Genomic DNA, 18,754 nt, shown 5'->3' with positions numbered 1-18,754 from the left:
TAAACAAGAGAAAGGCAAATTTGAAATATGGCTCATTATCCATGATACTTTTTACTATATATATATTTTCACATATTCACATACATATTGTAGGGAACAAAAACATCAGATGCCGTTGGAATGTTACAATAACATTATATGAATTTGAAGATAAAATTCCAAAGGGAAAAGGAAAACTGTGGGAATGAAATCTCAAGTGTTAAAATACAGTTAGGAAATACTTCTACAAACCATTTCATATTCTTAGAAATTAAAGTTTTATTCTTGCTTGGTTTCTGTATATGTCAGGATTAAATATTTGTGTTTCATGGTGGATAGAAACTTCACATCTGTAAAATAATAAAGTAAAAAATTAGAAGTATAAGTACGTAAAATTTGAAAGAATATATTATTAATTATCTGCATACTAGAAATGTCATTTAGAAAATATTTAATCTCAAGTAGCCTATTTATCCCTGACACTCAGTACCCTATGCACCTATTTCTCTTTTGTCAGGATCGACATGCATGTGAAAGGCTCTAAACGGCCAGGTGCTATGGCAAAGAATTACACACATGCCCCCCTGGCCTGTCCCCCTGAGGAATGTGGATATAGTGACTAAGCTGCCAGGGCTTAGGCTGCCTCAGTTCAACTCCTGGCCCTACCGCTCAGTAGCTACTTGACTTAGTATGGATTACTCAATTTCTCTGGACCTCAGCTCCATGATCTTAAAATAAAGCCAAGTAATTCATGTCTTATGAGCATGCCATAAATATCAAATGAGATAATGCATATAAAACACTTAGTACAATGCCAGGCACATAAATAATGGTCAGGAAATATTAGCTATTATAACTACTATTATTAGCCAATAGGAGCTTGTCAGGAAAACCAACGTGCCGTTAAGAGTTTAAGTTGTTCAATAGCAAGGTCATGTCTTAACTAGTTTTGTGTTTTTGATGCACTAGTGAATGTGGATTGAATGACAGGCTGAATGTGTAAGTGAAAACCAATAAATACAAACATGTATTAGATATACATATTTATGTATATATATATATACACACACACACATATACATGGTATAAGACATAAGATATTATATATACATAAGATCTTCGGCAAAATTATCAATCAAGTAGATTTAGCCAACTCATCAATTAAGTGGAGATAATAAGCAAATCAAACAAATATTTGACTGAATTGGCCCACTGACTGACTAAATTCTTATAGGTTCATTCTTGTGGTTCGGAATATTCGAGACCCACGAACATTTAAGGAAAAGAAACACAAAGTCAGTTGAGAAAGTAAAGTGAAGAGTTTCAGTCTTACGTAGAGCAAACATAAGTATACAGAAGCTGAAGAAAGGGGTACACAGCATATTTTTACATCGGTGGGAGCAGGGAGGTTGCAGAGTATGAACAAAGGGGGTTTAGGCAAAAAATGCAAAGTAGAGGAGGCAAAGGGTCTGAAAGTAGAAACTCACTTTCTTTCATAAGAATAGCATTAGAAAAATAGATACACTATCTTGGAGAAATTACACCAAGCATTGCAACACCATGCAAAATAAATGCTGAGGTAGCCAAGTACTTGTCCCTAGAAAGGAATCCCTCCACTTTGAGCCTTACTGAAATCATTATTGCATTCAAGACACACACACGTGAAAACATGCATGCAAGCACACATGTGTATACACACACACACACACACACACACAGTCCTTGTCTCTTGGTTGCCTAAACTAGAATTTCATTCTTAAAAGTTCTGAAACCATAAATTTCAATATAAACAAACAACAAACAGTGACAACAACAACAAATCTAACAATCTTTAAAACAATCTCTGTATCTGGAATATACAAATTAGTTTCAGACAAAAATCTGTGTTCCTAATTGCAGCTCTGGCACAGGTCTGATTGTAGTGACGACTACCACTCACTCATTGCATTAATTTTTCCAGGGTCAGCTAGCCAATGACCCACCATCACAGATAATTCCACTTCTATGAATTTGCTTCTTGTCACAGTCATATCAAAGGAAAAGAAAAATGAGTTAACGGCCAGCACTTAAGGGTTGTTGAAGTGGCAGAAGGTTCAGTTCCTTTAAAACAATGACTCTTGCTTGACGTTGTATGATTGCAAGGTAAAATACTGTCTTACCTGAAAGAGCCTTTGTCTATGCCAAAAGGAAATAGTGTGTCTATTCCTGCAAGTGAAATATGGATCTGCAATTTTATGAGAAAATATGTCATTAGTCATCAAATATATTCGGAGTATATTTTTTAAATTATTTCTATTCTGTCTTACAAAAGATATTAGGGACACTGCCCTCTCTAGTTTTCGGTCTCTGGCTCTTTCTCTTTCTCTCTCTTACCCACAAACACACACACACATACACATGACATACACATGCCAAAATGATGCTCTACAGTTGGAATTCTGGTATCCCAACCTTGGTGCTCTTGAATCTGCAATGTGTTTGAAGGAGAGGTGTTACATTCTTCACAGTGAAGGGCAAGATTGAATCACTGGAATGTAGTCGGTCTACCAGACTGAAGTACCACTTATCACAACACAGTTCTATCAAGATGGATATGTGTAGAAAACAGAGGCAACAAGACACTACAAGAGCTGATGTATACTCGTGAGGCTAAGCAGAAAAGGTAAAAGAAACACTCTAAGGAGTTACCTGGAAAATAACATCTAGGAGGACATCCTGGATACCTAGGCCTTTATAATATGAATCTTACCACACCAAACTTTGAAGTCAACATGGAAAAAAGAACACAGAGTGAGTATATCTGCAGGAAGGCTCTAGTTATGAGCGAAAACTTCTGAAGGCAGTCCAGGTCTCAAGATCTGTTGTGACCCATCCTGCAAGATTTCTGTTCTCAATCACTTGTCAGTGTCATCCTCTGTGATAAAAATTAGCAATGTGTGTCATCATATTTGACCAAATCATGATTAGTTTGAGGAAAATCACTAGCAAGTATAAAGAAAAATATAAGAAACAAAATTCAGAAATCTAAATAATAGGCATTGAAAAAAATACTTTTTCAAATGGTTTGCTCCTCGAATGAATAAAAACAAACTCCATATTTTCATTTGCAATTAAACAAGTTAGACTTCTGGCTTTAATCTATCTTCCACCAACTTAAGGCTGTATCATAAAATTAATGGGTCCAGAGAGGCTCTATATTGGGCTCTGCAGTAGAACTCACAGTCATTCCTGCTGCTGGCTGCTAAGTCGCCTCAGTCGTGTCCGACTCTGTGCGACCCCATAGACGGAAGCCCAGCAGGCTACCCTGTCCCTGGGATTTTCCAGGCAAGAACACTGGAGTGGGTTGCCATTTCCTTCTCCAATGCATCAAAGTGAAAAGTGAAAGTGAAGTCGCTCAGTTGTGTCCGACTCTTAGGGGCCCCATGGACTGCAGCCTACCAGGCTCCTCCGTCCACCGGATTTCCCAGGCAAGAGTACTGGAGTGGGGCACCACTGCCTTCTCTGCACAGTCATTCCTACTTGAACTCAATCCACTTCAACTATTTCACTGTACCAGTTCCTCCTTTATCCTCTATCTCACACACACACACAAAATCACTATACCAACTGGCTATCTCTCACCATATGTTAAGATGACTGACTCATACCATCAATTATAGACTTCTTTTTGATCATTCACAAATGCCCAAGTACTGTAAGTCTTCAGATTTTGATCATTTCCAGCACCAGTTTGATCTATCCCACACTAAATTCTCCAATCATTGTTGAAATTTTTCATTATCGCTTCCCAATACAGGGCTTACATCTGTCATAACAGGTACACTCCATGCGTTAGTTCAATAAATAAATGGGTAACTCTTACTTTCTAATTATATATTCACTCTATTTTTTACTCATTCAAAATAACTTGAAAAGCATGTTCACAACTCTACACTGATTCACTATGCCCAACTGCTAATAATGACTCCATCTCAGTTCCTGTCTTTAATCCTGATGATCATAAAGTTCACAAGGCTGGTACTCATACAAATGGCCTCTGTCAGTATGACATAAGATCTAAATGAGGGACTTGGGGCTTTTGGAAATTACATCTGTGAATTATCCAGGATAAAGGTAGTATGTATGTGGCAGGTAATATGGTCAGAATATATACTCATTGGCATGTAGAAACCATTCAAGTGAACCAGATACAGGCTTAAGGAGTCCACAATTAAAAAACTTGGAAGAACTTTAAAGCAAACAGTCGGAAGAACATGGCTGACAGTTCAGAGCTATTAATACAAATATTCTATAAAAAAAAGTCAGCTATTATCCTTCACTGATGTTTCTTCACATTGTATTCCATGCTGCACCAAAGATTAATAAGTATCACTTCATTTATTTTCAACATGTTTAAACATTTCACTTCATTGATGAGCTATCACAAACATCAGGCCTTGGTAGGAAACACTGGTAAGTGTAGAGGCACAGAATTGTACAATTAAAATAGAAAGATAATATGTGTGTGTCATACTCACTAATCGTAATGAGTATATCAGTGACAATTTTGAAGAGGAGTGATTGTTTCCTAAAACCAGCTCACTCCAACTATACGGACAGGAAAAATTCTTTGGTACTTTGTAGAAAACAGTATGTGCAGAAGTTTAGCTATACTGCAGGGCTAATGTTAATTGGCTTTTAAATGGTAAGGTGGTTTGCAACATACTGTAACACAAAAACTCTCTGCCTTAGTGGAATTTTTACTTCTAATCTTGATGGTTCTAGAACAGAGTCTGTGGCTTCTCCCTTTTTACCCACTCCTCCCCCCCGCAACCCCGCGCACACACACAAATACATACCCTAACATCCCCAATTTCCATAATCTTTTAAAACCAAAGCCATAGGTCAGGTTAGTTCAATACCTGCAGAGAGAACTCTGAATGACATTTAAGTCAACCTTGGAAATAGCCAGTCATCTCTTTGCTTAGAATGAATACCAAGAATGTCAATTTCACTTATTTTTAAGTAACAGTGCAGGCACTGGCAAGATAAAAGGTTGATGATGTTGTGTTTTTGTTTTTTGCTGCTATTGCTATTTCTTTTTAGGAGTTTTGTTTTGAGTTTTGATTGTGTGGGATTTATTTACAAGCTGCTAAATGGAGGTTAAAGACTCAAAAACATAATACTAGTTTTGAGTTTATAAAATCCTGCTGACCCCTGATAGCATAGAAAATTCCATATACTACAAGGTCAATTTCTTGAACTGTTGACAAATCTATTATTTAATTAATTCCTAATAATTAATTGTTTCCACATACTAGTCTTAGTTATCCAAAAGAACTGTCAATTCTGGTCATAAGGCAAAATTTTATTTTTTTATGGGAGAGACAGAGAAGGTAATAATTACAATGTAATGTGATAGAACCTATAATGTATTAATAAAGAGAAATTAAAGGAACTGTGCAGAGGGCTGCCTGACAAGAACTGTGACCCTATATCAACGGATGCAGCCAGCTCATGTTGATCCCTCAGGGAGGACGCTGAAGCCGTAAGTAGCCAGAGTTTTGTCTCCTTTTTCTCTCTCCTGCCCTACTTGTGCTTGTCAAGTGGCAGCTCAACCAGAAGCTGGAGAGCAAGAAAGCAATTGTGGCTGTCCAAGTAGGTCCACCTTCCAGAGCACAAAGCAGGTGCTTATGGGTGGAAAGTAGATCTTGAAATATAAAGGAAAGATAGCCAACACAGACATAGGCTTGAGGGTATGAGTGTAGTTTTGCACATGACAAGAGGCATATGTTTATAGGATATTCAGATGGGGATAGAAAGTCAGGGTCTGGAGTTCAGGAGGAAGATTTGTGCTAAACAAATGGATTTAGACCTAATAAACTACAGGTAGTTGAAACCATGAGAGTAGATGTACTAACTAATGAAGGGTAAAAAAAAATAAGAGCCAAAGGAAGAATCCTGAATAACCCTAACAAGGAAACAGTGCACAAATAATACAAAAGGCAACTAGGTGAAAAAAGAACCAGGGGATCAAATTATCATGAAGTACTGGGAAGAAATGGTCAAAATGGGTAAATGCAGTGCAGAGTTCAGATAAAATAAGGACTGCAAAATGCTCATGCAATTTAGTAATGAGATCACTGGTAACCTCAGTGAAGACAGTTTCATTGGAGAAGTGAGGATATAAGCCTACGGCAGTAGAAGAAGCCTAGTGTCCTGGCAATTGATCGAAATTAGAGCCCAAACTTAATTGCATCATTGGGAGGTACAATCCCAAGGCAGCAAGACTGAGGGAAAAAAAGAATACAAAGCAGGCAAGAAAGAAAGCAAATACAGAGTGCATTATAAACAGTCTACAGATTTTTGAGAAATCCATCTGGCCAGCTGCTTGGTATCTGGATAAGCCATATGCAACCACCCACAGTGTGGGATAGTCTAATGGAAGGGGGGGAAAAAAAGAGAAATTCATCTTCTGGATCTTCTCTATCCCATGCTCCATCTCCTGCTACACAGCCCTTCAGGGCAGTCACTGCCGCACAGCTTTGCATCTGAGTCCTAAGTTGTAGAAGAAACCAGAGCATTGTGGAGCTAGTCAGCTTAGATCTTGGCACTGGAACAACTGGAACTCTTTCCTATGATCCAGGCCATGCCAGTAGTGCCGAGCTCCCATTCTCAGGGATTCCCGACAGATAGTAGGTGAGGAGGCAACTTAGGATACAGAAGTTCTCCACTGAGCAAGCAGCCAAGAACCTAGGAGGCAGCAGGGCCAAACAAATCTGGAGAGGTACAGAAAGTGATTGGAATACAGGTAGAAAGTGAAATCTGATAGCGCAGACAGCTCCTTCAGGAAAAGTGAGAAGAGTTGGGTAAAAGGTAAAGAGGAGTCCAACAGGAGTTTGACTTAGCGGGAAAAGCACAGAGTATAGCCAGATAGCTTGGGTTTAAATTCTTGCTCAACTTCTCACTATCTGTGTAATCTTTAACAATTCATTTGACTTTTCTCTGCCTCAGGGTCTCTACCCATAAAACACAGAAATAATACCTACTCCATAAGGCTGTTATGTGTTACTTATATAAAAGATTTAGAACTGTGTCCAGCACATACTGGGCATTATTTTAATGTTTGATAAGGATTAAAAGAGGATTCTTTTGTTTCACAGACAATTGAACATATTTTCATGCTGAGGGAAGAAAAGAGAATTTTAAGGGAAACTGAATATACAGGACAGATAAGGAATTACTGATGGAAAAAGCTATCAGAAAGGATAAGATTTCTTAGTTAAGTACAAGAATTAGTGCATAATAGGCACTTACTGACTATATTCTTGCTGAATGATTAGAAATAAGTATTAAATCAAATAAAGTAATTATGTATGGCTTGTGTGTGTGCTTGTTTGGTTGTGTCTGACTCTTTGCAGCCCCATATATAGCCTGCTGAACTCCTCTGCCCATTGAATTTTCCAGGCAAGAATACTAGAGTTGGGCACCATTTCCTACTCCAGGGATCTTTCCAGACCCAAGAATCAAACCCACTTCTCTTGCGTCTCCTGCATTGGCAGGGGGATTCTTTACCACTAGTGCCACCTGAGAAGCTCATACGTATGGTTTACATAAGCAATATTGTAATATTTACTAGTCTAATTTTTTAAAGAGCCTCTTGATGAGGGTCAAAGAGGAGAGTGAAAAAGCTGGCTTAAAACTAAATATTCAAAACACTAAGATCATGGCATCTTGTCCCATCATTTCACGGCAAAAAGATGGGGAAAAAGTGGAAACGTGGACAACTTTATTTTCTTAGGCTCCAAAATCACTGCAGATGGTCAATGCAGCCATGGAATTGAAAGATGCTAGCTCCTTGGAAGAAAAGCTATGACCAACCTAAATAGCATATTAAAAAGCAGAGACATCACTTTGCTGACAAAGGTCCATACAGTCAAAATGATGGTTTTTCCAGCAGTCATGTACATATGTGAGAATTGGACCATAAAGAAGGTTGAATGCCAAAAGAATCAATACTTTTGAATTGTGATGCTGGATTATGAAGACTCTTGAAAGTCCCTTGGACAGCAAGGAGAGCAAACCAGTCAATCCTAAAAGAAATCAACCCTGAATATTTATTGGAAGGACTGAAGTTGAAGTTCCAATACTTTGGCCACCTGATGTGAAGAGCCAACTCATTGGAAAAGACTATGATGCTGGGAAAGATTGAAGGCAGGAGGAGAAGGGGGCAACAGAAGAGAAGTTGGATGGCATCATTGACTCGATGCACATGAATTTGAGCCAACTCTAGAAGATAGTGAAGGACAGGAAAGCCTGGTGTGCTGCAGTTCATGGGATCATGAAGAGTTAGACATGACTTAGTGACTGAATAATATCAATTACTTTTTAAATGTTATATAATAATGGAATTCACTGTACACTTTAAAAGCCTGGAATAAATATTGCTTAGTGAATGAAGAATGAAGCAATGATTAGATGAAAGTTAATATTTACTACTCTGTCTATTCAGTTGCTACCTTTTCCAGCCCAATCTGTACTATAACCTTAAGTCTTAAATTCTTAAATTAATCCAGAGCAAGGGAGGCAGAGTATTATGTGAGCTCAGATTCATCAGCCATTAGAGCCTGGAATTAATTTTATGGTATGTGATGAGCCTGCATTACATACTAAGCATTCATGTATTTGTCATATTATATACAGCTTTTCTATGAGGCAGTCATGTTCCCTAGTCTGTGTGCCTAGGCATCAGCCTTAAGTTTACTATTCAGAGCTCCAATTATCTTCCAGAATTAAAGTTCAGGCCTTAACTTCAGCCCATGTACTCAAGTCTTTGGTTGCCTTCCTATCTTTTGTCAGAGTAGGAAAGGCTGGACTCTGTCCCTTGACTCCATCCAATGGTTTAGTTCCCTCTCCTGATGACTGACAATGCCCAAACACAATGCTTCTCCCAAACTGGCTGCATGGCCATTACCTTAATTTCTTTCCAACTGGATAATGGATGAGTTGAGCCTACACTATCTCAGGTTCACCAGGTTTCTCTGGAAATTGTAATACTAGACTGTTGTTTCCTTTCTCTGAAGCTGCCACTAAAATCAGATCATTTCACCCAGCCCTTGATCTTTGTCGTTTTCTCTCCCAGCTTCCTTTTCCTCCCCACTGGCCTATTTTTGCAGTGGAGATTCCAACAAACCTGATGATCAAGCCTGTTTCAGGTAAAGCAAGTCCATTCAAAGCATGATTTTCTGTTTCTCCCAAAGATAATGTGAAAATGACAGTTTGTCAACTCATGTTTGTATGCTTTCTTGTAGAAGTACTGTTTATGATCCTAAAAGGCATGCAATGTAAAATCATATATTAGCTTCAATGGGCTACACTTATCAATTCAATAAGTTAAAAAATGGGCAACATTTTTAACACTCCACAATCCCACAACTCTTCCTTTAATACCAAGGTGAACACCAACCAAGTTCTCAAGTTTTTTCTGTGGACAGCCTTCTGATTTCAGAGGCAATTTAATACATTGGAAAGTACAAGGGCTTTGTAATCAAACAGCCATGAGTTCAAATCCTATCTGTGAAAACTACTTTGCGTCACTTGGGACAAGTTACTTAGGATCTGAGCCTCACTTTCTTCAGTTGTAAAAAGAGGGTTGATAATAACTGCCACAGAAAGTTGTTTGAAGGATAAATGAGATCACAGATCAAAAGCACTCAATCCAGTGCCTGGCACTCAGGGAAAGGTAATTCCCTCCCTTTTCTTTCCTTTCTCCTGGTAATATGAACTAAAGATCAAACAGACTTCAGTATTACTCACAATCAGTTCTATTCCTGAAGATATCCTACAATTTTTATAAGCCGCCCCAATATCAGAACTATGACTATCAAAGCTTAATTGTCTGAGTTTTTGTCCATGTGTAGATTAAGCAAATTTGACCAATTCCATAAATTGGAAGCATTTTAAAGCATTTTAAAAACAGAAGCTTATTTATTTAATCATTCTACAGCTTCTGGTCATTCTGAGTGAGCAATCAGCCGTATTGTTATGGCACAATTTTGCTGCTGTGAACACAGGGCATATATGTGTAAGGTCCCCTTACAACTGTGGGGTTTTACATTCCCTTTCCCCAGAATTGGGTCTGTTTAATCGCCTCAACCAAAAACCTAAAACTTGAAAATTTTTTCTTGAATGCATCGAATGGTCAGGACTTTTTTCAACTACCAGGAAAAAATCACATGCATTTCTTTACATGATCATTGAACAAATGGATGTGTCTGGTAGCTTCAAAACAGTGCATGAATTGATCCTCTTTGTGCATCAGGACAAACTCCGTATCACTGCAGTTCTAGGCCTCAGGTATCTCTATTAAATTCTATGTCACCATCCAAGCCACCAAATTCATGACTTATACTTCCTAAATTTTATATTTGCTTCAGCTCCTATGGAAACTTGCTCCCCAGATTCTTTGAGATGCCACTTATTGATAAACGTAGTCTACATTCCCTCCTCTTGGACTCTATAAATATTTGATCCATGGAGCCTGGTGTAAATGTCTCCAGCAGGTTTCATTTTCCAATTTTCTTGGGACACTTGTTCTTGACACCCATCCAACATGCTGTGGGGAAGCCCAGGTGTCTCATGGAGAGGTCAACAGGCAGAGGAACCAAAAGCCAGAATCAGCTTGGCAGCCATGTTAACAAACCATCTTAGAAGCAGGTCCCTAACCTCTTTCAAGCTTCCCCAGTTGTCCCTGCTGAGCCTTGCCAAAATTTTAGATTCAAAGGCACAATAAATGATTACTATTCTTTTCGACACTAACTTTTGAAGTGGTCTATTGTACCAAAATAGATACCTGGAACAATCCCCAGAGGTTAGACTCTCCACAGAGAGGAGCTCAGATAATATTGGGAATGTAATCAATGGGCTATAATCATTTATCTTTAAAAGGGTAATGGCCCTCAGCTTTCTACAGAGTTTCTACCTCTGCACTTCTTCCCTCTGCCGTTACCTCTCCGATTTCCTCTACTGTCTTTCCCTTTCAATCTTACATTCCTGGTCTCATCATAGCTCTTTATATATACAAACGAGACACCCAAATCAAGAACTTTGTATTACTGTCCCTCTAAACCCTCTTTGCTCAGATACCCTCTCAGATAATCTCCTTTGACTCTCAGCTCAAATGTCACTCTCTCAGTGAGAACTACGGTATTTAAACTTCATATTCACTTTTACCAGATGACTCATTATCTCTTCTATTTTGCTATAATTCTTTTTTCATAACATTCATTAACTTACCTATTATTTATTTCTCCATCAGTAAAATGTAAATTGAATGAGGACAACGATTTTTGAGGGGTTTTTTCCCCTTTTTGTTCACCAATGTATTCCCAACAACATGGGAATATTGTATTTGGTATTCAATAAATATTTAATGATTGAATATAGAGATCAGTTATTGCTATTCAGCTTCCCAGGTGGCTCAGAGGTAAAGAATCTGCCTGCCAATGCAGTAGACACAAGAGATATGGGTTCTATTCCTGGATCAGGAAGATCCACTGGAGGAGGAAATGGCAACCTGCTCCAGTATTCTTGTCTGGGAAATTCCATGGCCAGAGGAGCCTGGCAGCTACAATCCATGGGGTCACAAAGAGTTAGACACAGTTAAGCGACTGAGCACATATGAACTCAGAGTAACTACTTAATATTCTCCTTACTTCAAGTCGAGTGCCCCCCAAATGAAGCAGCTACTCCTACCCATGAGTCTTCTTATATGGCCCCCTTTGAAGGTCTTAAATGATCATTGTTTACCTCTCAACTATAGGGAGGCAGAAGGACAGTGATCACATACAAACTTTATTGGATGATTTTTCTATTCTCCTCACAGGGTTTGAAGTCCTCCGACACAAGCTAAGCCACTCTATTCTGTTTCTCTACACTGGCTCAGTCAGGATGCTACTGTTATTCTGCACCACAGCTGTCCAAAGACTGAAACATAAAGCAGGAAAACTGGTATTTGGCACCACCTCAGCATCCTTTGAGCTTCCCAGGTGGCACTAGTGGTAAAGAACCTGCTTACCAATGCAGGAGACTTAGGAGACGTGAGTTTGATCCATAAGTCAGGAATATCCCCTAGAGGAAGGCATGCCAACCCACTCCAGTATTCTTGCCTAGAGAACCCCATGGACAGAGGAGCCTGGTGGGCTCCAGTCCAGGGGTCACAAAGAGTCAGACAGGACTGAAGCAGCCTAGCACGTCAGCATCTTTACACTTGCTCTCTCATACGTGGAAACTAGGCTTTTCTTAGCACGCACAGTCTAGATTCTCTGCCTCGTAAAATAAATTTTAATTTTTATCTTCTTCCCACCTATATCGGTCTCCTCTAAGATATTAATGACTGATCGCAAGTTAATGTGTTAGCTACTAGAGGAAAATCTAAATTTTAACTGGGGCTTTCTAAAAGAGCAATGATTTTTAAAAAAAAAAAAAAAGAACAAATAAATTTTAATAGGAAATTTCACACAATGATACTTGGAATGATACTTGCAAGCAGGGTTCTTTCTAGTAGCCTTCAAAAAAGAAAAAAATCAGGCCATGTAGCAACGGTCATCCCCCTTTCCCTTTATACAACAGCTTACCTAGCAGTCAACGGGCACTGTGTATCTAGACATACAGATACATCCTTCTGCCTAAGGAACCCCTCAGGAGCTTAGGGGTTTTGAGGCTGAGTGGGCTCCTGAGACCCTTCTGGAAGTCACACTACTTGGGCTATTAAGGTGACCCTTGATGTACTAGAATATACTGCTCACTCAAAAAGGAAGACTTGCAGGGTTTGTAGGAACCTCTAGGATCCACAAAATAATAGATGTGCATGCAGTACCCATTTCAACTAAATCCTTTCATAGTTCATAGGAGAATTTTGCATGCTGAAAATCACTTACTCAGCCTAAGAGTTTAATTATTCATTTGGTTCTGAGCTGCACCAGGAATGCAGCAAAGGCTCAACTAAGACAGACTCTGAGCAAGGAAAGTGCCCCCATCAGTGTTTCTAGGTCTTTTCATAAGAACAGATGCCAGCAGAGGACCTGCAGCATTCATGGTGTGGGGCCCATGTGAAAGGCTGAAGATCTCGCTAGTATTTTATCATGAATAGCTGTTGTCCATAAACTCAAATTCTTGAAATAGAAGGGAAGAGAGGCAGAACTTTTTATGAAGCTAAGACACTAGGCCAAGGACATGTGACTAACTCTATCACATGTCTTCTCTGGCTTCTCTTGACTTTTTGAAGGGCTATGTTCACTTCTTTGGGTCTGATTCAGGCTGCCAAATAGTAATGCTTTGCAATCCTTAGCTGAGTAGCAGTTGACAGATGTCACAGAATCAGCTCAAAATTACAAGATGAAAAAAATTATGTATTATGATGTTAGTTATTAATAGAAGCAGTAGATTAATAACTAACATTGTCTCTAAAACAAGACCTGTTCTTTCTGTAAATTGATCCAAGCTCTAATGTCCACATCTCATTTTTTAAAATGAGATCAAAGTAGATATTGGGAGACTTTTAGGTGCCAGACTGTATACTTTAACCTTCCTAACACAAATAAAGGAGCCCCATTTTACAGATGAGGAAACTGACCAAATTATCTGCCTGCTAGTAAATGGGAGAACAAGAATCTAGGTCTGTCTCCTGTGCCCAGTATTTACCACTGCACCAAGGTATAATAAAAGTATTAGTCACTCAGTTGTGTCCGACTCTTTGAGACCCCATGGACTGTAGCTCGCCAAACTCCTCTGTTCATGGAATTCTCGAGGTAAGAATACTGGAGTGGGTTGCCATTTCCTTTTCCAGGATATCTTCCTGACCCAGGGACTGAACCCAGGTCTCCTGCATTGCAAGTAGATTCTTTACTGTCTGAGCCATCAGGGAAGCCCAAGGTATAATATTACACCATCTTTATTTCTAAGCCCATGGAAGTTTAGAAGTTAAATACTAGCAGATATTTACCCTCAACAACGAAGTCAAACATGTCTGTCATTGTTGTTCAGTCGCTAAGTTGTGTCTGACTCTTTGCAACCCCATGGATGCCAGGCTTCCCTGTCCTTCACTATCTCCAAGTTTAACTCTTCCTATATATCCAAGCATGTAACCCCCCTCACCAAAGAACACTCAAAACTTCAGCCTGTCTAGATGTCCATCGGCAGTTCAAAGGCCTGCTACCTAAAAAGGATTTTGATCATTTCCTGGAGTTGTAAGACCCAGTTCCTGATATCTGCTCCCTCATCTTAACCCTTGAATCCAAAGTCATTTCTGCATTAATCTTAGCAAGGTGCCTTGAGTCTGAAAGGATCATTCTATTGGGGTTCTTTAATCCAGTGGGACATATAACAGATATATCCCTTTAAATACAACCTGTATGCTGATGATTCACATTTATACTTCTCTTCAGCCTATTCTGAGTTCCAGAATTATAGTATTCACTACCTCCACAATATCTCCATTTGGACATGCACGAGGCATCTCAACATAGTATGGCCAGTACAAGAACCCCTGATTCCATACAAGGTCTCCATCTAAATACCTGCAATTTTGATGTCTCTTTTTTCCTATCATCCCGTATCCAATCCATCAATATGTCCTATCATTACCTACCATTTCTTACCAATGCAGCTGCTAAAACTAAATTCCAAGCCAATATCATCAATAGCCTGAATTAATTCTTAATGGGTCCCCATACCTTGTACCCTACAATTCACTTCCTACACAGCACTTTCTAAAATATAAATTATATTAGTCTTATGCTTAGATACCTCTCATGAATTCCCATCATGTATACAATAAAACAAAAACACGACACTGTCTATGAGGTCATAATGATCTTGGTCCCACTCACTTCTCCAATTCTATCTCCCTATACTTTCTAAGTCCTTCTGCTCTCTTGAGAAGTCCAAAAGTGTTCTTCTCTCAGTGCCTTTTCACTTGCTATTCCCCAACTCAAAGGAACTGCCCTCCTTAAAGAGACCTTCTCTGCTACCTCAGGGAAAGCACCCCTTCACTTCTGTCATTCTCCATCACTTTACCACCATTTTATCTGATTGGAGGCACTTTCAGCAAGCAGACTTGGCTTCATTATTCATTTATGTGTTTATTATCTCCTCTGTTAGAATATATTAATATGTTCCTTTAAAACAGAGGCATGACTATTGTTCTCTGCTGAATTTTCTGTGCCTAGATCAGTGCCTTCCGTGTGTCAGACACTCAGCAGGTAACTGTTTATTGACTCTTGGATGGATGATTCCAGAAAAAGAGGTATCAGACTCTAGAGAAACACTGACAGAAGGAACACCAACACGAGAGACTGCTACTTGCCTTGACTTCAAGTAAAGAATGTATACTTCGTATTCCTCTGGTATCAAAGGTCAGCATTCTTTCTCACAACTAGCACAGATTGAGTAAAAGTCAGTGACTGCTCTATTTTCCTAAGTAATAGTTTCTAAGAAGTATCAGCCCCTGAGAATCAATTTATTGAGTTTTGCCTCTAGATCTTGATAGAATTAGGCCTGTGTCACCATTTCATGGGAGAGAAGTCCTCTCAGAAAAAGTAGTCTTATTTATGGAGCCAGTCCCAGTCCCACCACAGGTCTCCAAACAATTCCTCAGATTGCAGCCTGGGTCAGCAACCACTGTTCCTGAATGCCATGTGAATTCTCTGACTCTTGAAACTTGGGAATGAGATATCAGAGATGACCCTAAACAACCCACTAAATATGAAGTGATCCTTAGGTTTTTCATGGTCTCTCCTGTAGGCAGCTACCAACACTACAGGACACAGCTCCTGAAGACACTCACCTCCCCAGCATCTCTGCTAGATGTTCCACACCAGCCTGTGAGGATCCCGGAGCAGCACAGTAAGCTTGGTGGCTTCCCTGCTGAGGGCCAGGCAGGTGATATGAAACCTGCAATTGAAGAAACGATTCCACTTCTGCAGATTAGAGGCAGTGGAGTTTTACCTCTAATTTTCTTTCATCCATTATTCTGTTAATTAAATGATTTATAGTTTTCAGTGGAAAGCAGAACAGGACTGTTGGATAAGCAATTGGGTATCTGACACCTATGTGATCTTGGTCAAGTCACCCAGCCCCCTCATACTTCAGTTCTGTCACCAGCTCTGTTTCTTGTTCATAGTGACAGTAAATGCTAGTCTTTGCTTTGTCTGAGAGATGGGCCTCCTGTGCTCCATAAGTATTAATTTGATGGTCATTATCACCTCCCAGTCTTGGTTTCTCTGTTACTATGAAGTTGCTAATATTTGCTACCAGATGGTATTTTCAAAATAACTTGGATAGAAACTGCTACTGAAATGCTAATGATTACCTAGCTTATTCCAGAGGACCAATTCATAACTCAGGGTAAAATCAGAAGATAGCTGAAGTACCCTGGGGGAGGTGAAGAACAAAAATCTCATGGCCTAATATATAAGGGACTGAGCAGCTTAACTGTTACCATTTGTATACAAGAAAGCACAATGACAACAATATGTTTTTCTTTTTTTTTTTGCCATGCCACAAAGCTCGTGGCATTTTAGTTCCCCAACCAGAGGTCCAACCCAGGTCCTCAGGAGTGAGAGTTCAGAGCCCTAACCACTGGAATATCAGTGAATTTCCCAACAATACGTATTTTTTAAACTACCAGTTTCTGATTATTAATATTAAAAGTAAATATTTCTGTGGGAAAAACCACTATGAATGAAAACATAAACCACTGCCAGTTTGGTCCTCAGAGCAGAGCATCAGCACCCTCTGAGAGATCTGGGGCCACCAGCCCAGACCTTCTTAATCAAAATTATCTAGGTTGGCCCAGTGATTTTAACTGAGTTCTCCAGATGATTCTTACACACACTAAAATTCAAGAAGCACTTGAACACCAGCATCACGTATAATAGCACAGGGATCTCAAACTCAAATGCTTATAGAGGCAAAGCCAGTAATAAATAGTGACTCAGCCTGGTTTGAACTAACTGGAAAGCGCAGGTCCCATTTAAAGGAAACAGCTACCATGCAGCTTTGGCTGATGCTGTTATCTGGAAATGTGAGTCCATCAGCGTCAAATTTCCTAATAGTTCAAAGGAGGCCACACATCTAAAATTTCAAGTAAAAACTGTATCCTGAAATGCTATCAAATAATGAAAAATTTTAACCAATACTCAGGTAGAACAAAAGTTCTGGTCTGAGTATGTATAGGATATTTGAGGAATAGCCTAGAAGTCTGCGGGTAATTCACATGAGACAAACAGGAGATGAAGCAGGGAGAAGAAGAAGATAAGAGAAAGAAGATTAGAAGCTATAGAGCCTTGTAGGTAAGAAAGGATTCAGATTTTTCTCTGATGCAATGAGAAGCATTGGAGAGCTATGAACAGATATATGGTATAATATAATTTGTATTTATAAAGATTACTCTTATTACTGTTTTTCAGTGGCAAGGCCAGGACCAGCACTAGATCTCCAGCATCTCATTGCAAGAAAACCTATAGTTGTATTCATGAAAAATTCAATCATTTGATGTTATACACCTCAGCATTAGGTCTGGACAGAAACTATTAATATTAATATAGTGGATTCCTGGAAACTGTCTCTCTAGTTTGTCATGAGCACCTCCAATGATGCCCTGAAATATTCAAGGTGGCCAGTTCTATTTTCAGACTCCTCTAATCCTTGGAACTAAACCTGAGTCTCCTTTTCTTTTGCTTACCACGTGGCCAGTGTTGCTCTAGAATTCAGATCTAGGAAAAGTCAAATCTATGTTCCACATGATAATGCTCCATTTTTTACTCAGGTTCATTCAACTTTTCCAATTTAATATGATTTTATGTTTCCTCTCAAAGTTCTTTTTAAAGGGAATGCCAAAATTTAAGGACAAATGCCCTGTCAAGTCAGGTCATCACAGAATGAACGAGAATATAGTCAGGATATTATGGTCTTGTCTTATTATGCTATTTACTCCTATTATGCCTGTTGTTGAGCCTCCCTTGTGGTTCAGCTGGTAAAGAATCTGCCTGCAATGTGGGAGACCTGGGTTAGATCCCTGGGTTGGGAAGATCCCCTGGAGAAGGGAAAGGCTACCCACTCCAGTATTCTGGCTTAGAGAATTGGCAAAGAGTCAGACACCACTGAGCAACTTTCACTTTCACTTCATGCCTGTTGTTAAATTAATTTCTTAAGTACTTTTTCTTTCAACATCCAGAAATTATACAGTAGGTTTTTTAATGCAAGTGTAGGATTATACATTAACTCCAGTTACATTTATTAGAGCAATGTTGCCAGCTATAAATTCATTTTGATGTGATTGCTGCCCAAAGTATTTGTATTATTCCTAGTTTTGCAATATCTACAATTGTGATAAGCATACCGTTTGTGTCTTTTAGTCATTCTTATAGTGTTGAATAAGACAAAGGCCACTGACAGGTTTGGGAAATCCTTTAACCTCATTAAGTCACACTACTGTCCTGTAGCCACAACAGACATTATTTATTTACTGTAGCAATCTTCTGTACAGAACTTGGGCCTGGTTTTAAAGTCCTAAACACAGCACTCTTAGTAGCCACTAATCAATGATATTTAGCGCTTGAGATGGCAATAATTTGACGTCCTGAGCTCAGAACAAAGCACAGTGGCATGCTTCAGGTTCACACCTATCATGTTTGCTATGGCATGCTATTAAACTTACTTTGCATTGTGCACTAAGTCTTCTCTTGTCAAGTTCAAAAGTACTAAAAAAATAATCATTTTTAAAGTTTCACAAAAC

The 18,754-nt window shown here is 39.1% G+C and overlaps 1 long non-coding RNA gene across 6 annotated transcripts in view; it reads right to left on the bottom strand.

The window, feature by feature from the left end:
* The window catches only part of LOC112582017, a 57,182-nt gene that overhangs the window by 19,560 nt on the left and 18,868 nt on the right, over nt 1–18,754 (bottom strand). For 3 of the 6 annotated variants that reach the window (XR_006547711.2, XR_006547715.2, XR_006547714.2), the window contains exons 2-4: nt 15,803–15,909; nt 2,139–2,203; nt 232–329 (exon numbers count right to left, since the gene is read on the bottom strand). This is a non-coding gene — a long non-coding RNA (uncharacterized LOC112582017). Of the gene's footprint in view, nt 1–231; nt 330–2,138; nt 2,204–15,802; nt 15,989–18,754 lie in introns of all 6 variants that reach the window. The other 3 variants (XR_006640460.1, XR_003106623.3, XR_006547713.2) reach the window with 1 other exon arrangement.

The sequence above is a fragment of the Bubalus bubalis genome, chromosome 2 (genome assembly GCF_019923935.1).
Source record: "Bubalus bubalis isolate 160015118507 breed Murrah chromosome 2, NDDB_SH_1, whole genome shotgun sequence".
Classification (NCBI taxonomy): Eukaryota; Metazoa; Chordata; class Mammalia; order Artiodactyla; family Bovidae; genus Bubalus; species Bubalus bubalis.
This window is presented reverse-complemented; position numbering and strand designations above follow the sequence as displayed.